Consider the following 27,713-nt stretch of genomic DNA (forward strand, 5'->3'; position numbering starts at 1 on the left):
CAGGTCCAGAGACTGCAGCCATGAACAGTTAAATTAGCTGGCGGCTGGTTTTATTTGGCCGTCCACTTCACCTGCAGGAGCGGGTTTTTTGTTGTTGGAATGAGGGATGGGGGATTACGTCCCTGTATCGATTTTAAAAAGATATATATTTCACCTTTATTTAACCAGGTAGGCAAGTTGAGAACAAGTTCTCATTTACAATTGTGACCTGGCCAAGATAAAGCAAAGCAGTACGACACATACAACAACAGAGGTACACATGGAGTAAAACAAACATACAGTCAATAATCCAGTAGAATAATAAGTATATATACAATGTGAGCAAAGGAGGTGAGATAAGGGAGGTAAATGCAAAAAGAAGGCCATGGTGGCGAAGTAAATACAATATATCAAGTAAAACACTGGAATGGTAGATTTGCAGTGGAAGAATGTGCAAAGTAGAGTCTAGAAATAATGGGGTGCAAAGGAGCAAAATAAATAAATAAATACAGTAGGGGGAGAGGTAGTTGTTTGGGCTAAATTATAGATGGGCTATGTACAGGTGCAGTAATCTGTGAGCTGCTCTGACAGCTGGTGCCTAAAGCCAGTGAGGAAGATAAGTGTTTCCAGTTTCAGAGATTTTTGTAGTTCGTTCCAGTCATTGGCAGCAGAGAACTTGAAGGAGAGGCGGCCAAAGGAAGAATTGGTTTTGGGGTGACCAGAGAGATATAAATGCTGGAGATCGTGCTACATGTGGGTGCTGCTATGGTGACCAGCGAGCTAAGGGGGGACTTTACCTAGCAGGGTCTTGTAGATAACCTGGAGCCAGTGGGCTTGGCGACGAGTATGAAGCGAAGGCCAGCCAACGAGAGCGTACAGGTCACAGTGGTGGGTAGTATATGGGGCTTTGGTGACAAAACAGATGGCACTGTGATAGACTGCATCCAATTTATTAAGTAGGGTATTGGAGGCTATTTTGTAAATGACATCGCCAAAGTCGAGGATCGGTAGGATGGTCAGTTTTAAGAGGGTATGATTGGCGGCATGAGTTTTTTTTTTTTTGAATTTTACCCCCTTTTTCTCCCCAATTTCGTGGTATCCAATTGTTGTAGTAGCTACTATCTTGTCTCATCGCTACAACTCCCGTACGGGCTCGGGAGAGACGAAGGTTGAAAGTCATGCGTCCTCCGATACACAACCCAACCAAGCCGCACTGCTTCTTAACACAGCGCATCCAACCCGGAAGCCAGCCGCACCAATGCGCCGGAGGAAACACCGTGCACCTGGCCACATTGGTTAGCGCACACTGCGCCCAGCCCGCCACAGGAGTCGCTGGTGCGCGATGAGACAAGGACACTCCTACCGAACAAGCCCTCCCTAACCCGGGCGATGCTAGGCCAATTGTGTGTCACCCCACGGACCTCCTTACGACAGAGCCTGGGCCCGAACCCAGGGACTCTGATGGCACAGCTGACGCTGCAGTACAGCGCCCTTAACCACTGCGCCACCCGGGAGGCCCCGCCAATTATAGATTTAACTTTGGATTGGAGGTGTTTGATATGAGTCTGGAAGGAGAGTTTCCAGTCTAACCAGACACCTAGGTATTTGTATTTGTCCACATATTCTAAGTCAGAACCGTCCAGAGTAGTGATGTTGGACGGGCGGGCAGGTGCAGGCAGCGATCGGTTGAAGAGCATGCATTTAGTTTTACTTGTATTTAAGAGCAATTGGAGGCCACAGAAGGAGAGTTGTATGGCATTGAAGCTCGTCTGGAGGGTTGTTAACACAGTGTCCAAAGAAGGGCCAGAAGTATACAGAATGGTGTCGTCTGCGTAGAGGTGGATCAGAGACTCACCAGCAGCAAGAGCGACATCATTGATGTATACAGAGAAAAGATTCGGTCCAAGAATTGAACCCTGTGGCACCCCCATGGAGACTACCAGAGGCCCGGACAACAGGCCCTCCGATTTGACACACTGAACTCTATCAGAGAAGTAGTTGGGGAACCAGGCGAACCAATCATTTGAGAAACCAAGGCTATCGAGTCTGCAGATGAGGATGTGATGTTTGACAGAGTCTAAAGTATTGGTCATGTCAATGAATACGGCTGCACAGTGTTGTTTCTTATCGATGGAGGTTAAGATATCGTTAGGACCTTGAGCGTGGCTGAGGTGCACCCATGACCAGCTCTGAAATCAGATTGCATAGCGGAGAAGGTATGGTGGGATTCGAAATGGTCGATAATCTTTTTGTTGACTTGGCTTTCGAAGACCTTAGAAAGGCAGGGTAGGATAGATTTAGGTCTTTAGCAGCTTGGGTCAAGAGTGTCCCCCCCTTTGAAGAGGGGGATGACCGCAGCTGCTTTCCAATCTTTGGGAATCTCAGACGAGACGAAAGAGAGGTTGAAAAGGCTAGTAATAGGGGTTGCAATTTCGGCAGATAATTTTAGAAAGAAAGGGTCCAGATTGTCTAGGCCGGCTGATTTGTAGGGGTACAGATTTTGCAGCTCTTTCAGAACAGCAGTGGGCTGACTGGATTTGAGAGAAGGAGAAATGTGGAAGGCTTGGGCGAGTTGCTGTGGGGGATGCAGTGCTGTTGACCGGGGTAGGGGTAGCCAGGTGGAAAGCATGGCCAGCCGTAGAAAAATGCTTATTGAAATTCTCAATTATAGTGAATTTATCGGGGGTGACAGTGTTTCCTATCCTCAGTGCAGTGGGCAGCTGGGAGGAGGTGTTCTTATTCTCTGTGGACTTTACAGTGTCCCGGAACTTTTTTGAGTTTGTGTTGCAGGAATCAAATTTCTGCTTGAAAAAGCTAGCCTTGGCTTTTCTAACTGCCTGTGTATATTGGTTTCTAGCTTCCCTGAAAAGTTGCATATCACGGGGGCTGTTCGATGCTAATGAAGAACGTTATAGGATGTTTTTGTGTTGGTTAAGGGCAGTCAGGTCTGGAGAGAACCAAGGGCTATATCTGTTCCTGGTTCTAAATTTCTTGAATGGGGCATGTTTAGTTAAGATGGTGAGGAAGTCTTTTTTTTTAATAACCAGGCATCCTCTACTGACGGGATGAGAACAATATCCTTCCAGGATACCCCAGCTAGGTCGATTAGAAAGGCCTGCTCGCTTAAGTGTTTCGGGGAGCTTTTGACAGTTATGAGTGGAGGTTGTTTGACCGCTGACCCATTACGGATGCAGGCAATGAGGCAGTGATTGCTGAGATCTTGGTTGAAAACGGCAGAGGTGTATTTAGTGGGCAAGTTGGTTAGGATGACATCTATGAGGGTGCCTGTGTTTACGGCTTTGGGGTGGTACCTTGTAGGTTCATTGATAATTTGTGTGAGATTGAGGGCATCAAGCTTAGATTGTAGGATGGCTGGGGTGTTAAGCATGTTCAAGTTTAGGTCGCCTAGCAGCAGGAGCTCTGAAGATAGATGGGGGGCAATCAGTTCACATATGGTGTCCAGAGCACAGCTGCGGGCAGAGGGTGGTCTATAGCAGGCGGCAACGGTGAGAGACTTGTTTTTAGAGAGGTGGATTTTTAAAAGTAGAAGTTCAAATTGTTTGGGTACAGACCTGGATAGTAAGACAGAACTCTGCAGGCTATCTTTGCAGTAGATTGCAACATCGCCCCCTTTGGCCGTTCTATCTTGTCTGAAAATGTTGTAGTTAGGGATGGAGATTTCAGAATTTTTGGTGGTCTTCCTAAGCCAGGATTCAGACACGGCTAGAACATCCGTGTTGGCAGAGTGTGCCAAAGCAGTGAATAAAACACAGTTAGGGAGGAGGCTTCTAATGTTAACATGCATGAAACCAAGGCTATTACAGTTCCAGAAGTTATCAAAAGAGAGCACCTGGGTAATAGGAGTGGAGCTTGGCACTGCAGGGCCTGGATTCACCTCTACATCACCAGAGGAACAGTGGAGGAGTAGGATAAGGGTACGGCTAAAAGCTATGAGAATTGGTTGTCTAGAACGTCTGGAACAGAGAGTAAAAGGAGGTTTCTGGGGGCGATAAAATAGTTTTGAGGTATAATGTACAGACAAAGGTATGGTAGGATGTGACTACAGTGGAGGTAAACCTAGCTATTGAGTGATGATGAGAGAGATATTGTCTCTAGAAACATCATTGAAACCAGGTGATATCATTGCATGTGTGGGTGGTGGAACTGAAAGGTTGGCTAAGGTATAATGAGCAGGGCTAGAGGCTCTACAGTGAAATAAGCCAATAAACACTAACCAGAACAGCAATGGACAAGGCATATTGACATTAAGGAGAGGCATGCTTAGTTGAGTGATCATAAGGGTCCAGTGAGTAGTGAGATGGTTGGGGTAACGGCAATCCAGACAGCTAGCCGGGCCATCGGTAGCAAGCTAGCAGAGGATGGAGGTCTGTTTTTAGCCACCTCGTGCGTTTCCGTCGGTAGATTAGTGGGGTTCCGTGTGGTAGAGGGGACCAATCCAATTGGCAAAATAGATATACTTATAGTGACCCAAGAAAAATTGTCCGATAGACCTATTCAGATGGTAGCCGATAAGACAGCTAACGATTAGCGGGCCGCAGATGGGCGTTCAGGTAACGTCGGGATGGAGGGGCCAGTTGGATAACTCCCTCGGGCAGATAACGGAAGAGTGAAGGATTCCTGCGAGAGAGTAACGGTTGATGTGATTGGATGTTAATTATTTGGATATTAATTATTTTTGGCAGTGAAACGAGGCTACTTAGGCGAGGAAAAAAACCTCACCCAAATGTATAGCACAGTTGGAAAATATAAATGTACTGTTTAAAAAAAATGTGAATCACATTTTTATTTGGCGTACCCCCTTACAGCATTGCGCGTATCCCAGTTTGGGAATACCTGTTTCAAATTAAATAAAATGTTACCTCATCAGTGTAGCTGGTAGTTATAGGGTAGTGTTTACAATGCTTCCTCATTATCCTAGCAGATAAAATGCATTTTATAACATAAGGAACGCGCAGGCAGAGTGGGTGGACACACTACCCTTTCATTTAATTTCCTTTTATCTGTTCCTGTTATTGTCATTCCTGGTTTTGTCATTCCTGGTTCTGTATCTGTATTGGCAGATCCAGGGCCAAGAAGCCCACTGTTATTCTGAATTCCTTAATGACAGTTCCTGTTGGTACGCCTCTCTTTGATTGGTTGTGATGTCTTCACGGCAACACAAAGTGCAGCTCTGTTGTTACAACTGCATGGGTCAAGCAGATTCACCTTTTGAAAGGGTTAACAAGCCCCAGGAGTATAGGATGAGGTCTGGCCATGGGGGTCAAGGTTCAGGTCAAATAAGGTATACACACAAAGAACATTAGGTGAATACAAACACTGTGTGAATGGTGTGGAGATGGAGTGAGTTGTACAGGTGATAATGGGGATGAAGGAGCACACACGTGTGTGTGTGTGTGTGTGTGTGTGTGTGTGTGTGTGTGTGTGTGTGTGTGTGTGTGTGTGTGTGTGTGTGTGTGTGTGTGTGTGTGTGTGTATAAAAGCCTCCTAAGCCTGTAGTTGATTGATCTAGCCCCAGGACTTACTATGGTCTGTATTTTAGAGGGACTTTGCATCACAGCAACACATACACAGAGAGAGAGAGAGCTAATACGGATAGAGATTAAGTGGCTACTAACAGAGTTGATAACATTAAATCAAGGATGGCACAGGCCACTTGGATCTTAATCGCGTCGCTGATTCATGGCGTGTGTGTGTGAGAGAGAGAGAAAGAGATCACATTGGGGCTAAAAAAAACACAGCATTAAGTGCCTTCCATTATAGGGGATTCCCAATCACCCATCAACATGACATATAATACTACACAATGGTTTCACTTCATCAAATCAATATACTGTAGCTGTGTATACTTGGTGTTCACGATCTGGATACAATTGAGGTGGTGCCAAGGATTAATTTCACTTGAATTCGGGACATGAACTAGATGTGAAGAAACAATTTGTCACAAAATCACCGTACAGAGATGGGCAAAAAAGCACGCTCTGGCCCTTCCTCTTCGAATGAGCTATTAAGGGACATTAAATTGCAGGAGCTCGCCTCCTTAAATTGGTTTAAAGCTAGAGACAATGAAGTCGGGGGTGGGCAATGTTTTGACCCCTAGATGCATCACACCTCCCCAAATAATTTGTGCCTTATTGGCATCCTCATGCTTCCCATCCGAAACAGTTTGGAACAGTTTGTGCATAAATTATGAAGACATTGTGTGATGTTTTTGTTCGTTTTGTTCTTCTGCAAGTTTTTTTTTTGCGTGGTCGTGCACACGAAGTCTTTGCCCCTTCAATGGTCATTGGTCAACAGTAGGGATTCTTCAATTAAATGTTTGTTGTCATTCAAAGATAGATGACTAGTTTTCATGCACATTTTTTCACTTGAGAAATACTTGACCAAACATATTAGTTAGATGTAAAATTTGCATGACTAAGAGCTCCTCTGCAAAATGTTTAAACTGTACTGCTCTGTGTTTTTATATTGTAGATGGGTCTAAAACTTTGTGCTGCTATTTTAGTCAGGTCTCTTTTAGATTTTTAATATCAATGAGACTAATCTGGTCAAATAAAGCTAAAATAAAATGAATACATTAAAACACAAAACATCAACAATTTTCACTTGAATTTGAACTGATTTCTTGATTTCGGTTGAATTAAAAAGGAATTGAATGGTTAACATACGCCTACTTAATCATTGCCACCTAATCAATGATAACCAGAGACACATCAGAGCTATTAGCTGTCTTTCTCTCTCCCTCTGAACGTGCACGTGAAGTGGACAATTTGCATTGAAAAGACAAGGATAACATAACATCAGCGTATGATAATGAACAAATAGGCCTAGATTTACTTGCCAGTAAGATGCACTCAGGAGTCATAAGATCAATGTGTTCTAACATTTATTACAAATATTTGTTCAATAAAATATAAACAATTTACAGAACCGTTTGGCAATTTGTTCGTTGAAGACATTGCTAGTCGCCAAGTACTCTAGTATCAAACAACATCAGTATCAGTTTCCTGGTTTAAAACCCTTTAAAAACCGAACTTCACAACAACACTAGAGTAAAAGGTATTAGCCATTTAGCCTCACGCACGCACGCACACACTCTCTCTCTCTCTCTCTCACACACACACACACACACACACACACACACACACACACACACACACACACACACACACACACACACACACACACACACAAGGTAGAGACCATGTAGTATAAAAATAAAGTGATCATAATCAAATGAAGGTCAAACTGAAATAAGTACAACTTTTGCACAGGTTCAAATCAAAGACAGCTCCTTACAAAAACAAACAAACAACCAAACAAATAATTAGTGTCAAGAAGAGCACAACTGAACAACTAAGCCTATCGTGCGTTTTACATCATAATAAACATTACTAATATGTGTACTAATTCTATAATGCTTCTGAACCAAAACAACATGTATAGGCCTAGTCATATGTGCAGTGTGTCAAGAGTTTGTAGCAGCATCTGAATACTTCTTCACTGTGTGGACACTTAACGCGCCTAATGGTTATCTTTAAGTTAAACGTGGACCACCACTGTTCTGCTGGAATTCTCCAAATCATTCCGGTATTGCTCGAGCCAGTTCCTAAGCTCTGATATCCGGTAGCCCTCCGGTCCCCTGCCCCCCTGATACACGACCCGCTCATCCCTCAGGATATAAAGTCTCTCAAAATAGGCTCCGTAAGCCGCGTTGGACGAGTTGTCCATAGTATCCACCACCACACTGCTGCAGGGAACCTCCGAGTGCATCAGCTGAGCGGCTTTCAGTCTGTCCTCCAGACAGCAGTGCTTGGGGATCTGGTATGGCGCGTCGGAGCTCACCCAGCCGTCCGAGGGATGCGCCTCCTCGATATATACAAGCAGGGAGTCGGCGATGTCCGCATACTGGCTCGCGACGCGCTGAAACGCAGCCAGGCGCGTCATGAACGGTGGTCAGGAGCAACTGCCGAAGTTGAGGATGAGAGGTCTCCTCCCTTTCACATAGTCTAGGACCCTGACCCTGCGCCGCTCCTGCAGCTGCACAACCTCAGTGTTGGGCGCGATAAGTCCAAGGTGCGCGGATTTGAAAAAGTCTAATTTCTGCCCGTACCACACGGCCCTGAGCGACTCCAGGGTGAACATCTTGTTGGAGTCGGAGACGCAGACAGGCGGGTCTTCGGGGCTGCTGCCCTCCATCTTCAGCAGCACTTTCCTCCTGATACACAGGACGTCCAGGAGACACAGCATCAGCGCTGCCAGGAGGAACCGTGGCAGCAGAATCAGACATAGAGCTGTGTGTTTCAGGGCCAGCACCGTCAGGACACCTGCAGACTTCTGCATCTCGCCCTGCCGATGATGTCTGGCCGGCAATGTAAGCATGCAGATATAGACAATCGTATCAGTTACCTTTTCCCATCTGTTTTCAGGCTCTGTCTCACAGAGTTGTGCTTTTTATAGGTGCAGCAGGATGTGAATGAAAAACAACCCACCTCCACAGCTCGTGCCGCCCTCTCACATGGCGGGGATTACCTCCCGTCAACTGAGAGAGAGAGATGGATAGAGGAAGGGAGAGAGAGATAGAGAGAGAGTGTGTGTGAGAGAGAGAGGGGGGGGGGTGATCACGGCCATGGGTCCGTTTTTTTGCAGACTCGAACCTGTCACGTCGATATCTGGCACTTCTTTTGGGGTGAATCATTGTGGTTACCGGAAAATGAACTCCAAATGAAGAAATAGCATGATTTACAACAACACCCGTTTGTGGGTCAGAAAGTGACGTCAAATGAACATTAGCCTATGGTGAATTTAAACTTGACATAAATGTGATCAAAACTCACACATGTAGGGTTAAAAAACATACCCACCTCTTCAAATCAAACACGATGATAAAGACAGAATCTGACATTTTTGTGATTAATACAATTTAGACTGTTGTGATCAGTTTGAGAAGAAATACGTATTCCATGTTCATGCTGTTGAATCGGTGACGTATTGAATATAAACGTATAGGAATGAAATAGGTCTAGAGCAATTCATTCTTTTTGTTGATTAATTTAAATGTATGCCCAATCATTACGTGTATCTATGCCCTTTGATTACTTGTTTCACGAACCTGGGTGATTTGAAAGAACACGAAAAGGCTTGAACGCTTCTTCTTCTTTGTGTATTTCAGATAAGGGGTTTAACATTCACAAAATCTTTTCACACTAGACGGCGCTCTCGCATACCAATGATGTGCAGTGCGCATTGGGCACCTCCAAAAAAGCCTCGGTTATCTGAGGTCAGTATCCTCCCCTCTCTCGCAACTTTCCCAATGCGACTGTTACGTACCTGATTCCTTCTCAAGGCAATGAGATAGATTACTCACCCCTATAAAACTGAGTTATGAAATTATATCCGGTATGACAGGTGGTGTTACAGACAAGGGAAAATATGATAATAATAATACTATTATTATTAATAATAACAATAATAAATATTGTATTTAACTTATATAAAGCTAGCTATTCATTACATAAAAACATCTCCAAGCGCTGTTAAGCTAAGCAGTAAGCAGCAACAACAGGAAACAAGCAACTTAAAACAACAACATAATTAATCATGAGTTGTCGACGGTCAAGAGACTGAAGGTTGAGACAGTTAATGGCTTGATTGAGGTCAGCGGACAGAGGAGGTGGTCAAATGGGAGAGTCGGTAGCAGGCAGACAGGCAAGCATTTCGCTACACTCGCATTAACATCTGCTAACCATGTGTATGTGACAAATAAAATTTGATTTGATTTGTCATCGCGGTGTCTAGCCATCCACGCTGTCTTTGGTTTCTTAGTAGAACTCGGTCAGATCAGATGAAGTTAGAGTAAAGTCTAATTGCTGACAAGAAAACCTAAGTTCAGAGAATTTTTGGGGGGTGGATGATGGCCATGCTTAGGGTAACAAACTATAAAGGAAAATACATGGCTACATCTGACTGTTTTTTGTTAAATAACATTTGTAATTTTTTTTTTTAGGAAAGGGGCATTTTGATCAGCTACCAGGGTAAGAAGATGCCACCACCCCACCTCCACTCCTCTATTGGCGTCATTTTACCCCAACAGAGGATTGTGCCATAGGGTTTCACAGATGTGTCCCTATTTTTACCTCACTTGCACATACATTCTCTTTTTTCTTTGACCTTTTCCTTACAAACATTGTGTACAGTTCATCTAAACCCATGATCATTTGAATAAGGCAAGATTTTAAATCCCATCAGTCTTTAAAATGAAATTCAAGGGCAAAAGGTTTTCAATAGTTTGTAATGTTTATACAATTTTTTGAACACATTTATTAGAATATAACTGATTAAATATTGATTAAACACACACACATTTTCAATAGCATTCAGGGCACAACAAAGTACCTCTTCGGGGGGGGTCTTGGGAGGGTGTAGTTATTTTAAAATATATGTTTTTTTTTCTTTTTCTGAGGGGAGGGGGCTGTGTGGGGGGGGGGGTTCTCGGATGGTTGAGGGGCAGCTCTTGGGGAACTGTGGGGGGGGATCTTGGAGGGCTGGCGGTTGAGAGCTTGGGCCGGTGGCTGATGGATCACTGGTTCAGGCCCCTGTTTTTTGACCTTGTGGGAGATCTGTCGACGTGCCCTTGAGCAGGGCATTGACCCTGGCTGCTTCTGTGTGTCGCTCTGGAATGTAGTCTATTAGATGACTAATGTGATGTAGTTGTTTAGCGGCTTCACTGCAAGTGAAATTTATTTGACCTCAGACTTTCTGCTAGTGATGTTGCTAGTTGGCTAATTGGGCTAACAGCCTAACCAGTGAAGGCAGCTGAGGGGAGGACAGCTCATAATAATTGCTAGAATGGAGTCAATGGAGTGGTATCAAACACATGGAAACCATGTGTTTGATGTGTTTGATACCATTCCATTGACTCCATTCCAGCCATTATTATGAGTTTCCTCCCATCAGCAGCCTCCACTGATACTAACCTAACATATTATTACTTACTCAAAAACAATACGAAACAATTCTCTAAACAAATAGATTTATCTTAAGGCTTCCCTACATGTATATTTAATTGAAAAAAATATGGATCTGATTCATTGGATTATATCTACAACTTTTTGTAAATTACCAAAACTTTGATCAATTTACCTCAAAATTGTTTTGATGGAATGACTTCAAAATGTTTTTTGAAACAGAGGAAATTTGTAGTGGCAGCCAGAGGAACTGTTGAACTTTAATTTTTTGGGGGGACATCTCATGTTTTTTGTGATAATTGCAGGGGGGTGTCTTACCCCAAGGGGCCCCATACTACCTTACTAACCAACCACTGGATTAGAATCTAGCTAGCTACTCTTCACTACTATCAAAGTACAGCACACACTTGAGTGATGCTACGGCAGTCACGAGGCGCCAGAAAGCACACCACAATCCATCATAATAACACCATAATCCAGTTAGTGCGTTGAGGAACTAATCAACCATACGTGTCTAGTCACAAAATATGTTAAATAAATGGACCAAGTCATTTAGGAAACCTACAGGCCTACATTTAAAAATACGTTGACCTTTTTATTTCCATGAACTGATTCAGACCCACTTATATTGTGGTGAAATAACTATCCAAATAGGCAAGAATGTGCTGATTCGTGTCGATGTAAAAATGTAATAAAGCAGGAAAACATGCTTTATTGCTAATCACAATGGTTGTTAAACAACAGGGGGGTCTAATCCTGAATGCTGATTAGTTAAAACCGCATTCCAGACTGTGTCTATTCCACAAGTTACCACCGGCTAAATCTATTACGTTAAAATGCCTATTTTAATTGCCTATTTTTTTCAGCAGGTATATTTCTCTGATCACCCCCAAAACCAATTCTTCCTTTGGCCGCCTCTCCTTCCAGTTCTCTGGTGCCAATGACTGGAACGTACTACAAACATTTCTGAAACTGGAAACACTTATCTCCCTCACTAGCTTTAAGCACCAGCTGTCAGAGCAGCTCACAGATTACTGCACCTGTACATAGCCCATCTATAATTTAGCCCAAACAACTACCTCTTCCCCTACTGTATTTATTTATTCATCTATTTTGCTCCTTTGCACCCCATTATTTCTATCTCTACTTTGCACATTCTTCCACTGCAAATCTACCATTCCAGTGTTTTACTTGCTATATTGTATTTACTTCGCCACCATGGCCTTTTTTTTGCCTTTACCTCCCTTATCTCACCTCTTATTTTTCTACTGTATTATTGACTGTATGTTTGTTTTACTCCATGTGTACCTCTGTGTTGTTGTATGTGTCGAATTGCTTTGCTTTATCTTGGCCAGGTCGCAATTGTAAATGAGAACTTGTTCTCAACTTGCCTACTTGGTTAAATAAAGGTGAAATAAAATACATACAATTTTCTCTGTTCCATCTGACTGTGCAATCCACTGTCTCATCAGCCCAGCCAGGCAATTTATAAACTTGATCTCCAGTAAAAAAAACAACAACTAGACATTGCAGTCTATCCAGCTTCATTTTGAAGTGTAGTCTGGCCCAGGGGTGCGAAGGTGAACAGAAAGGCACTGGAGCGATGAACCGCCCTTGCTGTCTCTGCCTGGCCGGTTCCCCTCTCTCCACTGGGATTCTCTGCCTCTGACCCTATTACGGGGGCTGAGTCATTGGCTTACTAGTGCTCTTCCATGCCGTCAATAGGAGGAGCTCGTCATTTGAGGAGGTTGAGTTACTGACATAGTCTTCCTGTCAGGGTTGGCGCAACCCTCGGGTTCGTGCCGTGGGGGAGATCTTCGTGGGCTATACTCAGCCTTGTCTCAGGGTAGTAAGTTGGTGGTTTGCGCTTATCCCTCTAGTGGTGTGGGGGCTGTGCTTTGGCAAAGTGGGTGGGGTCATATCCTGCCTGGTTGGCCCTGTCCGGGGTGTGTCTCCCGACCCCTCCTGTCTCAGCCTCCAGTATCTATGCTGCAATAGTTTATGTGTTGGGGGGCTAGAGTCAGTCTGTTATATCTGGTGTAATTCTCCTGTCTTATCCAGTGTCCTGTGTGAATTTAAGTATGCACCCTCTAGTTCTTTCTTTCCCTCTATCTCCCCTCCCGGATGACCTGAGCCCTGGGACCATGCCTCAGGACTACCTTGGCTTGATGACTCCTTGCCATTCCGGACATGCTGTTTTTTTAATCTCTCTCTCTACCGCACCTGCTGACACGAACTCTGAATGCTCGTCTATGAAAAGCCAACTGACATTTACGCCTGAGGTGCTGACCTGTTGCACCCTCTGTTGCACCCTCTACAACCACTGTGATTATTATTATTTGACCCTGCTGGTCATCTAAGAACCTTTGAACATCTTGGCCATGTACTGTTATAGTCTCCACCTGCCACAGCCAGAAGAGGACTAGCCACCCCTCATAGCCTGGTTCCTCTCTAGGTTTCTTCCTAGGTTCCTGCCTTTCTAGAGAGTTTTTCCTAGCCACCATGCTTCTACATCTGCATTGCTTGCTGATTGGGGTTTTAGGCTGGGTTTCTGTATATCACTTTGTGACAATGGCTGATGTAAAAAGGGCTTTATAAATACATTTGATTGATTGTGTTAGCTGTGTTGTTGGCTAGCTCCTCTGAACAAGTGTCCTGACGAGTGAGCACAATTTCCATGCTCACTCCTTGTTATGGATGTATCCAAATAAACGTCACTAGAAAACAAAGACCCATCCAGCTACTTTGCTGTTGTTCTGGCTGCACTTTTTGACGTTACTGTAAGTTAGCCATAATTTTTATTTTGTATTTTATTAAGGATCCCCACTAGCTGCTGGATAACTAGCAAGCAAGGGACAAGAACTTTGCCAGCCAGTATGGCAATGGAACATTTAGACTGAACGACTGGGTCGCCTCTCTGGCAACCGAACCGATAGAATGAATTAACAGCCGGCTTGGGTAGCAACTCTAGATTTGTGTCGGAACTATATCTTGTGGAAGGATGAAATAGTATGAATAAATTCATAAAAGTAACATTTTTTATGAAGATATGTCAATCATTATTTGAATATGTTGGTAATCTGTTGTATAAAAGGGATAATGCCCTCGAAGCCGGTGTTTGGAGGATATATTGGCACGGTTTGCCTCAACTTCGTATCGGCCTAACAACACCCATACCAATATAATATGTTACAATATGTTTCATTGTAATTGTATTTTATTTAACCTTTATTTAACTAGGCATGTCAGTTAAGAACAAATTCTAATTTACAATGACAGCCTACCTAAAAGGCAAAAGGCCTCCTGCAGGGATGGTGGACTGGGATTGAAAATAAAATAAAAATATAGGACAAAACACACATCACGACAAGAGAGACACCACAACACTGCATAAACAGAGACCTAAAACAACAACATAGCACGGCAACAACACAGCATAGTAGCAAGACAACATGACAACAACATGGTCGCAACACAACATGGCAGCAGCACAACATATTAGTAGCACAAAACGCGGTACAAAATGATTGGGCAAAGACAACAGCAGAAAGGGCAAGAATCATAATAATAGAAACATGATTATATACAAAAATTATATATTTGAGAATTTACAAAAAAATTCTCACAAAAGCAGTGCACTGGGCCTTTACTAGCTCTGTATTAGCGGACCGATATCACCATCTGTAGCAAGTAAAAACTGTATTAATTCTACAACCCCCTAAGCAAAGATTCTCAGCCCCCCTCCCCTATCTTGTGATTTATCTGTTAATTGATCTTGTTAATTGATAGCATAAAGCAGATGTGCTTTGCCAAACAACACTTAGTTGCCTGACCGATCACATGAGACTTTGTGTAGCTCAGGCTAAATGCAGTCTTGACTTTTGAAGATGACCTGGCTTCCATGTACCAGTCTGCTACATTGGTACCCGTGACCCGGATTATACAGTGATGTATGTCAAACAGCTGCTAGTTTTACCGCTGAGAGAGAAGGAGGAGGTGTTTCCTTGAACTATGTAACCTTGAAACCTGGGAGGTGAGGAGGTGAAGTGACAAAGTCACACACACAAACATTATTACTTTAGTGCCCTGTTGCATAAAATATGCAACTATTCTGTATATTTGTATTCTTCATTTCACTCTGTCATTTAGGTCATTATTGAGGAGTCACTACAATGTCATTGATCCATCCTTAGTTTTCTACCATCACAGTCATTGAACTCTGTAAATGTTTTAAAATCACCAATGGCCTTATTGTAACATCCCTGAGCAGTTGAATTCCTGCAGTTCAGAAGGACGACTGAAACTTTGATGTGCCTGTGTTGTTTAATATACACTGAGTGTGCAAAACACCTTTTGCCCACAGAACAGCCTCAATTTACCAGGTCATGGACTACAAGGTGTCAAAAAGGTTCCACAGGTATGCTGGCCCATGTTGACTCCAATGCTTCCCACAGTTGTGTCAATTTGGCTGTATGTCTTTCGGGTGGTTGACCAGTCTTGATACACAAGGGAAACTGTTGAGTATAAAAAACCCAGCAGCATTACAGTTCTTGACACACTCATGCCGCTGCACCTGGCACGTACTACCATACCCCTTTCAAAGGCACTTAAATATTCTGTCTTGCCCAATCACCTTCTGAATGGCACACATACACAATCCATGTCTCAATTGTATCAAGGCATAAAAATCTTTGTTTAACCTGTCTCCGCCCCTTCATCTACACTGATTTAAGTGGATGTAACAGGTGACATCAATAAGGGATCATAGACTGACTAGGTAAAACCTATGTCATGGAAAGAGCAGGTGTTCCTAATGTTTTATACACTCAGTGTATAATCCACTAAATAATTATTAACTTGACCATGCTTAAAGATATCTGATTCGTTATTGTTACCCATCTACCAATCACTGCCCTTCTTTATGAGGCTGTAGAAAAGCTCCCTGGTCTTTGTAGGTGTATCTGTGCTTGAAATTCTATACTTGACTGAGGGACCTTACAGATGTTATATATGTGGGGGACAGAGGATCATGTCAACCCCTGTTATTCCACACAGAGTGAGTCCATGTAACTTATTATGTGATTTGTGCCATGTTTTACTCCTGAACTAATTTAGGCTTGCCTAAACAAAGGGTCTGAATCCTTATGCAATTACTACATTTTAGTTATACATTTTGTATTTAAATCCCACTTTGTAACACAATAAAATGTGAAGAAATCCAAGGGGTCTGGACACTTTTGCAAGGCAGAGTCCATAGAAAGCACAGGTCAGAGGGGGATCAGACTGTAAATGTGCTGACACGGACAAGGGGTGTAAGAAATGATCCTATAGCCTCTTAAACTCTGCTAACTCTACTACATTTTCCACACAGCAATTATAATCACCCACTCAACATGTTTAAATGGCAGATTTGTTTCAAAGTACGTCCTATCTCTGTGGTCAAATAACACCCTCTTTTTCATTAGGTGTGCTTCCTGAAAGGCAAGCACATCTCTGATTGTCATACTTTTTCCTTTTTAGCCTTCTGCAGCCACCTTAAATGCCATAACTGTAAAGATATTTTTTTTTTACTACTTTTAAAGGCTCAAAATGCCAGATCAGCCTTTGTCTCCCTGAGAAACATCTGGAGATTCAAAATAACAACCCACACAAAAATCTGGCTTTTTAATGTAATGTCAAATCAGTACTGCTCTATGGATTAGAAACATGGAGGACAAAAAAACAACAACAATAAAGTCAACCCAAATGTTCCTAAATAAGTGCCTATGACAGATCCCTCACATCAGTTGGTCTGACAAGGTCACCAACATCATTCCTGTGGAAGAGGACATCCGAAGGAGAAGACAGGGATGGATCGACTACACCCTCTGAAGCCCCCTCCAACATCACCAGGCAAACGCTATCCTGGAACCAGCGAGGGAAACGGAAGAGGGGTCACCCAAGAAACACCTGGAGGCGGGAGGTCTAGGCAGACACCAAAATATCCTGCATGGGGTGGAACTAGATTGAGAAGACAGCCCAGAACTGAGTATGATGGAGAGGAGTTGTCAATGGCATATGCTCCCTAGGAAGCCACGGGTCTAAGTACATAAGTATACTTTTAACACTGCAACCAGTGTTTGCATAAATCCCAATACATTTCAATGGCCATACACTTGAATGGTAAAAGTTTGCACCGTAACTAATCTTCAACCGTTTAAGCTGGAAGGGTCATTCAAACTTTCAAACGTGCAGACTGGTCTGGAATAGGTTGTTTGTGTACAGCCTTTTGGACTGTATCCATTTCAAATGTTCATAAAAGCTCCATGGGCTTGAATGGGAAGCATTTGGATTTGCCACTTCTCTTGAACTGTTAAAGCTACAAATACCAAACCAATGTTGATGTGTAAAGACTAACTCCTTTTAGATTGCTATAGGTACTTTTTGAACTATAACCGTTTTCAATGTGCACAAAAGGTCCAAAGTCTTCTGAGGCAAAATGTGGATTTGTCACTGCTCTTGATCCATTTCAGCGACTAACACCAATCTGACGTTGAAATATACCGGCTGACTCAACTTAGATGGCTTCAACACAGCTTTTTACTACCATTCATAAATCGTAGACTATAAAGCTTGTTGTATTCCCATTAATTTCAATGGGTAAATGCAGGCTTCAACATTCTGAACTGAAATCATTTTCACAAAACTTTCAGAATGTTCAAACTAAAACCTTTTGAGAGCTTTCAAATGCATCCTATGGCTTATGATGATTTATAAAACGGGTTGTTTGGATCCTGTATGCTGATTAGTTGATAGCAAGGAGTTGTTCACCACAATCCCTGGGTAATGCATCTTAACATTGCCATTTGTATTGTCAATGTGCATCCACTGCCCCACAGCACAGCCAGGCAATCCATACTTCATCTCCCATGGAAAAATTGTCTAGACATTATTTCCCCATGCTACTAGGCTAGCATTTGGTTTGCAACACGTGGGATTTGTCTAAATCTTGCTGTCTACCTCTCAACCCTGTGCAACAATATTGCAATTTGCAATCTCCACCCGTGCCATAGAGAGACTGAACGCGCAGAACTAACAGATTCTCTGAGCCAGGCGAATTCATTTATCAGGATGATTATAATGGATATATTCAAAGAATAACAAAGGTAAAGCAAACAAAAATGTACATAGTTTTCTGTCATTTCAGCTTTAATGTGATTGTGTGTAATGCCTTCCTAACCATCTTAAATAAACATGCCCCATTTAAGAAATTTAGAACCAGGAACAGATATAGCCCTTGGTTCTCCCCAGACCTGACTGCCCTTAACCAACACAAAAACATCCTATGGCGTTCTGCATTAGCATCGAACAGCCCCCGTGATATGCAGCTGTTCAGGGAAGCTAGAAATCATTATACACAGGCAGTTAGAAAAGCCAAGGCTAGCTTTTTCAAGCAGAAATTTGCTTCCTGCAACACTAACTCAAAAAAGTTCTGGGACACTGTAAAGTCCATGGAGAATAAGAACACCTCCTCCCAGCTGCCCACTGCACTAAAGATAGGAAACACTGTCACCACTGATAAATCCACCATAATTGAGAATTTCAATAAGCATTTTTCTACGGCTGGCCATGCTTTCCACCTGGCTACTCCTACCCCGGACAACAGCACTGCACCCCCAACAGCAACTCGCCCAAGCCTTCCCCATTTCTCCTTCTCCCAAATCCATTCAGCTGATGTTCTGAAAGAGCTGCAAATTCTGGACCCCTACAAATCAGCCGGGCTAGACAATCTGGACCCTTTCTTTCTAAAATTATCTGCCGAAATTGTTGCCACCCCTATTACTAGCCTGTTCAACCTCTCTTTCGTGTCGTCTGAGATTCCCAAAGATTGGAAAGCAGCTGCGGTCATCCCCCTCTTCAAAGGGGGGGACACTCTTGACCCAAACTGCTACAGACCTATATCTATCCTACCGTGCCTTTCTAAGGTCTTCGAAAGCCAAGTCAACAAACAGATTACCGACCATTTCGAATCTCACCATACCTTCTCTGCTATGCAATCCGGTTTCAGAGCTGGTCATGGGTGCACCTCAGCCACGCTCAAGGTCCTAAACGATATCTTAACCGCCATCGATAAGAAACATTACTGTGCAGCCGTATTCATTGATCTGGCCAAGGCTTTCGACTCTGTCAATCACCATATCCTCATCGGCAGACTCGACAGCCTTGGTTTCTCAAATGATTGCCTCGCCTGGTTCACCAACTACTTCTCTGATAGAGTTCAGTGTGTCAAATCGGAGGGTCTGCTGTCCGGACCTCTGGCAGTCTCTATGGGGGTGCCACAGGGTTCAATTCTTGGACCGACTCTCTTCTCTGTATACATCAATGAGGTCGCTCTTGCTGCTGGTGAGTCCCTGATCCACCTCTACGCAGACGACACCATTCTGTATACTTCCGGCCCTTCTTTGGACACTGTGTTAACAACCCTCCAGGCAAGCTTCAATGCCATACAACTCTCCTTCCGTGGCCTCCAATTGCTCTTAAATACAAGTAAAACTAAATGCATGCTCTTCAACCGATCGCTACCTGCACCTACCCGCCTGTCCAACATCACTACTCTGGACGGCTCTGACTTAGAATACGTGGACAACTACAAATACTTAGGTGTCTGGTTAGACTGTAAACTCTCCTTCCAGACCCATATCAAACATCTCCAATCCAAAGTTAAATCTAGAATTGGCTTCCTATTTCGCAACAAAGCATCCTTCACTCATGCTGCCAAACATACCCTTGTAAAACTGACCATCCTACCAATCCTCGACTTTGGCGATGTCATTTACAAAATAGCCTCCAATACCCTACTCAACAAATTGGATGCAGTCTATCACAGTGCAATCCGTTTTATCACCAAAGCCCCATATACTACCCACCATTGCGACCTGTACGCTCTCGTTGGCTGGCCCTCGCTTCATACTCGTCGCCAAACCCACTGGCTCCATGTCATCTACAAGACCCTGCTAGGTAAAGTCCCCCCTTATCTCAGCTCGCTGGTCACCATAGCATCTCCCACCTGTAGCACACGCTCCAGCAGGTATATCTCTCTAGTCACCCCCAAAACCAATTCTTTCTTTGGCCGCCTCTCCTTCCAGTTCTCTGCTGCCAATGACTGGAACGAACTACAAAAATCTCTGAAACTGGAAACACTTATCTCCCTCACTAGCTTTAAGCACCAACTGTCAGAGCAGCTCACAGATTACTGCACCTGTACATAGCCCACCTATAATTTAGCCCAAACAACTACCTCTTTCCCAACTGTATTTAATTTTTATTTATTTATTTATTTTGCTCCTTTGCACCCCATTATTTTTTATTTCTACTTTGCACATTCTTCCATTGCAAAACTACCATTCCAGTATTTTACTTGCTATATTGTATTTACTTTGCCATCATGGCCTTTTTTGCCTTTACCTCCCTTCTCACCTCATTTGCTCACATTGTATATAGACTTGTTTATACTGCATTATTGACTGTATGTTTGTTTTTACTCCATGTGTAACTCTGTGTCGTTTTATCTGTCGAACTGCTTTGCTTTATCTTGGCCAGGTCGCAATTGTAAATGAGAACTTGTTCTCAACTTGCCTACCTGGTTAAATAAAGGTAAAATAAAATAAATAAATAAAAGCTTTAGTTGGCTAGCTTAGCGGAGGAGAAGTAGCTAGCCTGCATGGCAACTTTTTTTGCATGGAACGTTTGGAATGGACAACCAGCCCGTTTGGGTAGCAACTTCAGAATCTCAGAACTAATAAATGTCTTTTGCCTGGACTATATTGTTTGGTAGAAGGATGAAACAAAACAAATGTACTCATTTAAAATAATGTTTTTAATGAAAACATATCGTTAGTCTTTTAAAAATATTTTGGCAACCATTTTATATAAGCAATAAGGCACTCGAACCCGGGAATTATTGCAAAAAAACACCCTCCTGTTTCCCCGGGCCTTCGATTCATGTCGGGCCTAAGAACAACCCTTTGCCAGGAGTTATTCAAACAATAATTCATAGGTTCTCATGCCTTATTGTTAAATAGTACTCACTCGAGCCTACTATACTAGCCCACTATAGATGCGGTAAAGGCGTCAATGGAACGCAGAGGTTGCATTGACCAGATTGGCACACATTCAACAAATCTGATATAACAGAGAGGATATCCGTCAAATCCATTCAGATTTATGTATTGTAACAGGCCCACAATGTGGTTATTTAAGTCTGATTTGGATATATTTGTCTGTTTTTCACTGCATAATATGTAAAAGTAGTCCCTTTTCAGGTTTAGAAGAAGTGACTGCTAAATGCTAACTCTCGTTCGTAGAAGCTGGTTTGCGTAGCTAGCATACAGAAATCAGTGGTGGTAGTCGAAGTCTTTTCTAACTGTAATGCAGTTGATTAGTAACAATGACGTGAACATGTGTTGTGGTTGACATCCATACAAGCATTATACTCAGATATTTTTCTCAACATAGTGTGAAATACACATATTAAGAATAGCCTAAATTTAGGGTAATTCTGCTGGGGGACAATGAGGCGATTCAGATCTTTCCTCCACGCATTTCCATGGCAATTACATTGTTTTGGTTGAGTTCAATTGACCTCTTTACTCCATCTATATAACAAATGACCATCATGTCTCAATAGCAAGCAAATTTAGTTCCGGGTGGCGAATGCTGCGTTCAGTTCGCGGTTCTGTGCATGTGTCTGATATGGATTTTTTTTAAATATTGATTGATGATTGATTGTTTTTTTGACTGTTGTAACACTTACAGTACCTCATCCTGCTTGATATTTCATCAAATATGAAACATCACACTTAGTGTAAATCTTTTTAGTACGCATTCACCATCACTTGTATTTGAAAATTATATTGTAAAATAAATGTTCATTGATGCTATGAAATGATTCCAATGTCTCGGGTAACATTTACCTTTTTTTATGAAATTGAGCACATCAACTTTGATTAAGACCATAATAGAAACTGTACAGCTTACAACCTTTGTTTGATGTCAGTCTTCATTGGAGACTACCTGTGCTGGAAGACATCTGCAAGAGGATGCTGGCAGACTTAAATTTGAAGTGAATGTCAAGTCAATTATCCAATTTGTTGTTATTTTTGTTTGCTTTGTTGTAAAACATTACCAAACTTCATTTGAAACTTGTACTTATGTTGTTTTTTTAAGAGGGCTACTTTTCATTTTACTTGAGTAAATTACAATCTAAGTAACAGCACTTTTACTTAAGTACATTTTTTCAATACTCTACCCACCTCAGCTACTACTACCATTACTACTGCCATCACTGCCACTACCACTACCACCACCACGACCACTACTATTTCACAACCATGAACACTAGCAAGCACACACATTCACTTCAGTAAATGCCCTTTTCTCGTAAAGATGTAGTTGTTTATTATGATCAGCCCTGTTATCTGAACATCAGTCAGGCTGCTTCACTTCAACCGAGGGAATGGACTATGTCATGATTCTGCTTACGTACTACGATCACTATGAGCCGGCAGGCTCTGTCGATTATTCTTTATCATCAAATAATTTGTTGCTGAAATACAGTGCTGGCTCCTCAGTTACCTTTATTAGGCCCTGCTCGGCGCTTGGCAAGGAAACCCAGGTCACACAAGGACAGCCCAGAATAGGAAAAACAGCCCAGCCAGAGCCTGCAGCCTGCAGCCAAGCTATAAGAGTGGCAGAAATCCAGCAGCACCAACTACTGTTAGCACATCAGCCAGAGAGAGAGAGAACAATCCCAAGGCCATTTACCAAGGAACCACTGGGCAGAGAAACACACACTTCAACTACTATACACTATAGGCCTACCACCAGAGCCAGATATATGATAAGCACCATACATGGATCAGTTACAGTGCATTTGGAAAGTATTCAGACCTCTTGACTTTCCCACGTTTTGTTACTTTACAGCCTTATTCTAAAATGTATGTGTATTTTTTTGGTCTCCTGAGTGGCGCAGCGGTCTAAGGCACTACATCACAGAGCTAGAGGTATTACTACAGACCCGGGTTCATTCCCGGGCTGTGCCGCAACCGGCTGTGGCCGGGAGTCCCGTAATACAGCGCACAATTGGCCCAGCATCGTCCGGGTTAGAGGAGGGTTTGACCGGTGGGGCTTTATGTGGCTCAACGCTCTCTAGCGACTCCTTGTGGTGGGCCGGGTTCCTGCAGGCTGATCCAGGACGAGCGGTGTTTCCTCTGACACATTGGTGCTTCCGTGTTAAGCTGGCAGGTGTTAAGTAGTTTGGTTAGGCGGATCATGTTTCGGTATAAAATAAAAAAAATTAATATTATATTTAAATAACTATTCTGACCCTTTAGTCAGTACTTTGCTGAATCACCTTTGGCAGCAATTATGGTCTCGAGTCTTGGGTATGACGCTACAAGCTTGGCACACCTGTATTTGGGAAGTGTCTCCCATTCTTCTCTGCAGATCCTCTCAAGCTCTGTTAGAGATGTTCGATTGGGTTCAAGTCCGGGCTCTGGCTGGGCCACTCAAGGACATTCAGAGACTTGTCCCTGAGCCACTCCTGTGTTTTCTAGGCTGTGTGCTTAGGGTCTTTGTCCTGTTGGAAGGTGAACCATCACCCCCAGTCTGAGGTCCTGAGCACTCTGGAGCAGGTTTTCAACAAGGATCTCTCTGTACTTTGCTCCGTTCATCTTTCCCTCGATCCTGACTAGTCTCCCAGTCCCTGCCACTGAAAATTATCTCCACAGCATGATGCTGCCACCACTATGCTTCACTGCAGGCATGGTGACAGGTTTCCTCCAGAAGTGATGTTTGGCATTCAGGCCAAAGAGTTCAAACTTGCTTTCATCAGACCAGAGAATCTTGTTTTTCATGGTCTGAGAGTCCTTTAGGTGGCTTTTGGCAAATTCCAAGCAGGATGTCATGTGCCTTTTACTGAGGAGTGGCTTCCATCTGGCCACTACCATAAAGGCCTGATTGGTGGAGTGCTGTAGAGATGGTTGTCCTTCTGGATGGTTCTCCCATTTCCACAGAGGAACTCTGGAATTCTGTCAGAGTGACCATCGGGTTCTTGGTCACCTCCATGACCAAGACCCTCCTCCCCCGATTACTCAGTTTGGCCGGGCGGCCAGCTCTAGGAAGTGTCTTGGTGGTTCCAAACTTCTTTCATTTAAGAATGATGGAGGCTATTGTGTTCTTTGGGACCTTCAATGCTGCAAAAATTTTGTTACCCTCCCCAGATCTGTACTTCATCACAATCCTTTCTCTGAGCTCTACGGACAATTCCTTTGACCTCATGGCTTGGTTTTTGCTCTGACATGCACTGTCAACTGTGGGACCTTATATAGACAGGTGTGTGCCTTTCCAAATCATGTCCAATCAATTGAATTTACCACAGGTGGACTTCAATCAAGTTGTAGAAACATCTCAAGGATAATCAATGGAACCAGGATGCACCTGAGCTCAATTTCGAGTCTCATAGCAAAGGGTCTGAATACTAACGTTTTTAAATTAAAAAAAACTAAAAACCTCTTCGGCTTTGTTGTTATGGGGTATTGTGTGTAGATTGATGAGGATTTTTTTTTTTAAATCAATTTCAGAATAAGGCAGTAACGTAACAAAATGTGGAAAAAGTCAAGAGGTCTGAATACTTTCTGAATGCACTGTATATACATTTGATGTGGCCTGTAGTGTATGTGTATGTTTTTCCCCCCTTTGGGCTGAATGATAAAATCCTGTGATTCCCTCCCCTTAGCCACAGTCAACATGCTACTCTGTCCCTCAGCTTTCATGAGCAGTTGAGTAGGTTTGTGGTTACTAAGCAACCATCATCAAGTCCCACTCAGGCTAATCCAGCTATCAAGGCCAGGATCTCGCCTTGACTGGAGCCTGGCAGAGGGCTGATAGGCTACGTAACGCCACCCTCCCCCTCTCCCTCTACCCGTCCCTCTCTCTCTTTTGTCCACAAGGACAGTGCTGCTAATAGATACTGTCTTATGTATGTTACTGAATGCCAGCTAAAATCATAGCAATTCACTACATTACAGCAGGTCTATGATAGAATTTTGCTGAACATGATAATCTTTGCACAATAAAATCTGAGTGTACAATAAATGCTAATGAGACTGGCGTTGAAGACACTAAGATGGTGATAGCAGTGCTGTCATTAGCTTGGAGGCTGTTAAAACCTGATGAGTACTACATAGATAACCTCAAACGCTAACCACAGTGTATAGTAGAAGGTATTGAGCTTGGTGTTCAGAAAGGGCATTAGATAGCAGTACAGTAGACAGTGGTGGAAAAAATACCCAATTTGTCATACTTGAGTAAAAAATAAAGATACCTTAATAGAAAAATGACTCAAGTAAAAGTGAAAGTCACCCAGTAAAATACTAACTGAGTAAAATACAAAAAGTATTTGATTTTAAATATACAGTTGAAGTCTGAAGTTTACATACACCTTTGCCAAATATATTTCAACTCAGTTTTTCACAATTCCTGACATTTAATCAGAGTAAAAAAATCCCTGTTTTATGTCAGTTAGGATCACCACTTTATTTTAAGAATGTGAAATGTCAGAATAATAGTAGAGAGAATTATTTATTTCAGCTTTTATTTCTTTCATCACATTCCCAGTGGGTCATAAGATTACATACACTCAATTAGTACTTGGTAGCATTGCCTTTAAATTGTTTAACTTTGGTCAAACATTTCAGGTAGCCTTCCACAAGCTTCCCACAATAAGTTGGGTGAATTTTGGCCCATTCCTCCTGACAGAGCTGGTGTAACTGAGTCAGGTTTGTAGGCCTCCTTGCTCGCACACGCTTTTTCAGTTCTGCCCACAAATATTCTATAGGTTTGAGGTCAGGGCTTTGTGATGGCCACTCCAATACCTTGACTTTGTTGTCCTTAAGCCATTTTGCCACAACTTTGGAAGTATGCTTGGGGTCATTGTTCATTTGGAAGACCCATTTGCGACCAAGATTTAACTTCCTGACTGAGGTCTTGAGATTTTGCTTCAATATATACACATAATTGTCCTCCCTCATGATGCCATCTATTTTGTGAAGTGCACCATGTCCCTCCTGCAGCAAAGCACCCCCACAACATGATGCTGCCACCCATACAACATGATGCTGCCACCCCTGTGCTTCACAGTTGGGATGGTGTACTCTGGCTTGTGCCTTCTCCTTTTTCCTCCAAACATAATGATGGTCATTATGGCCAAACAGTTCTATTTCTGTTTCATCAGACCAGAGGACATTTCTCCAAAAAGTACGATCTTTGTCCCCATGTGCAGTTGCAAACCGTAGTCTGGCTTTTAATGGCGGTTTTGGAGCAATGGCTTCTTCCTTGCTGAGCGGCCTTTCAGGTTATGTCGATATAGGACCCGTTTTACTGTTGATATGGATACTTTCCTCCAGCATCTTCCCATCCAGCACCATACCACCCTGCATACCACTGCTGGCTTCCTTCTGAAGCTAAGCAGGGTTGGTCCTGGTCAGTCCCTGGATGGAAAACCAGATGCTGCTGGAAGTGGTGTTGGAGGGCCAGTGGGAGCCAATCTTTCCTCTGGTCTAAAAAAATATCCAGAGGGCAGTGATTGGGGATGCTTTCTTTCGGATGGGATGTTAAACGGGTGTCCTGACTCTCTGAGGTCAATTAAGATCCTATGGCACATATTGTAGGGGTGTTAACCCTGGTGTCCTGGCTAAATCCCCAATCTGGCCCTCAAACCATCACGGTCACCTAATAGTCCCTAGTTTACAATTGGCTCATTCATCCTCCTCTCCACTGTAACTATTCCCCAGGTTGTTGCTGTACATGAGAATGTGTTCTCAGTCAACATACCTGGTTAAATAAAAAAAAGGTCCTTTGCTGTTGTTCTGGGATTTATTTGCACTTTTCGCACAAAAGTACGTTCATCTCTAGGAGACAGAACGTGTCTCCTTCCTGAGCGGTATGATGGCTGCGTGGTCCCATGGTGTTTATACTTGCGTACTATTATTTGTACAGATGAACGTGGTACCTTCAGGCGTTTGAATATTGCTCCCAAGGATGAACCAGACTTGTGGAGGTGTACCATTTTTTTCTGAGGTCTTGGCTGATTTGTTTTGATTTTACCATGATGTCAAGCAATCCACAGGTACACCTCCAATTGACTCAAATTATGTCAATAAGCCTATCAGAAGCTTCTAAAGCCATGACATCATTTTCTGGAATTTTCCAAGCTGTTTAAAGGCACAGTCAACTTAGTTTATGTAAACTTCTGACCCACTGGAATTGTGATACAGTGAATTAGAAGTGAAACAATCTGTCTGTAAACAATTGTTGGAAAAATTACTTGTGTCATGCACAAAGTAGATTGCCAAAACTATAGTTTGTTAACAAGAAATTTGTGGAGTGGTTGAAAAATTAGTTCTAATGACTCCAACCTAAGTGTATGTAAACTTCCGACTTCAACTGTACTTAAGTAACAAAAGTAAATGTAATTGCTCAAATATACTTAAGTAAAAGTACAAATCATTTTAAAATCCTTATATTAAACAAACCATATGGCAAGATTTATGTTTTTTTATTTACTGATAGTCAGGGGCATACTTAAACACTAATCATTTTCAAACAAAGCATTTGTGTTTAGTTAGTCCACCAGATCAGAGGCAGTAGGGATGACCAGGGATTTTCTCTTGATAAGTGTGTCAATTGGAAAATGTTCCTGTCTTGCTACGC

The 27,713-nt window shown here is 42.8% G+C and overlaps 1 pseudogene; it reads right to left on the reverse strand.

Moving 5' to 3' along the window:
* Positions 1-6,866: 6,866 nt before the first annotated feature.
* On the reverse strand, positions 6,867-9,199 carry LOC109900308 (thyroxine 5-deiodinase-like; annotated as a pseudogene).
* Positions 9,200-27,713: the final 18,514 nt, after the last annotated feature.

This window comes from Oncorhynchus kisutch, linkage group LG12, assembly GCF_002021735.2.
Source record: "Oncorhynchus kisutch isolate 150728-3 linkage group LG12, Okis_V2, whole genome shotgun sequence".
Classification (NCBI taxonomy): Eukaryota; Metazoa; Chordata; class Actinopteri; order Salmoniformes; family Salmonidae; genus Oncorhynchus; species Oncorhynchus kisutch.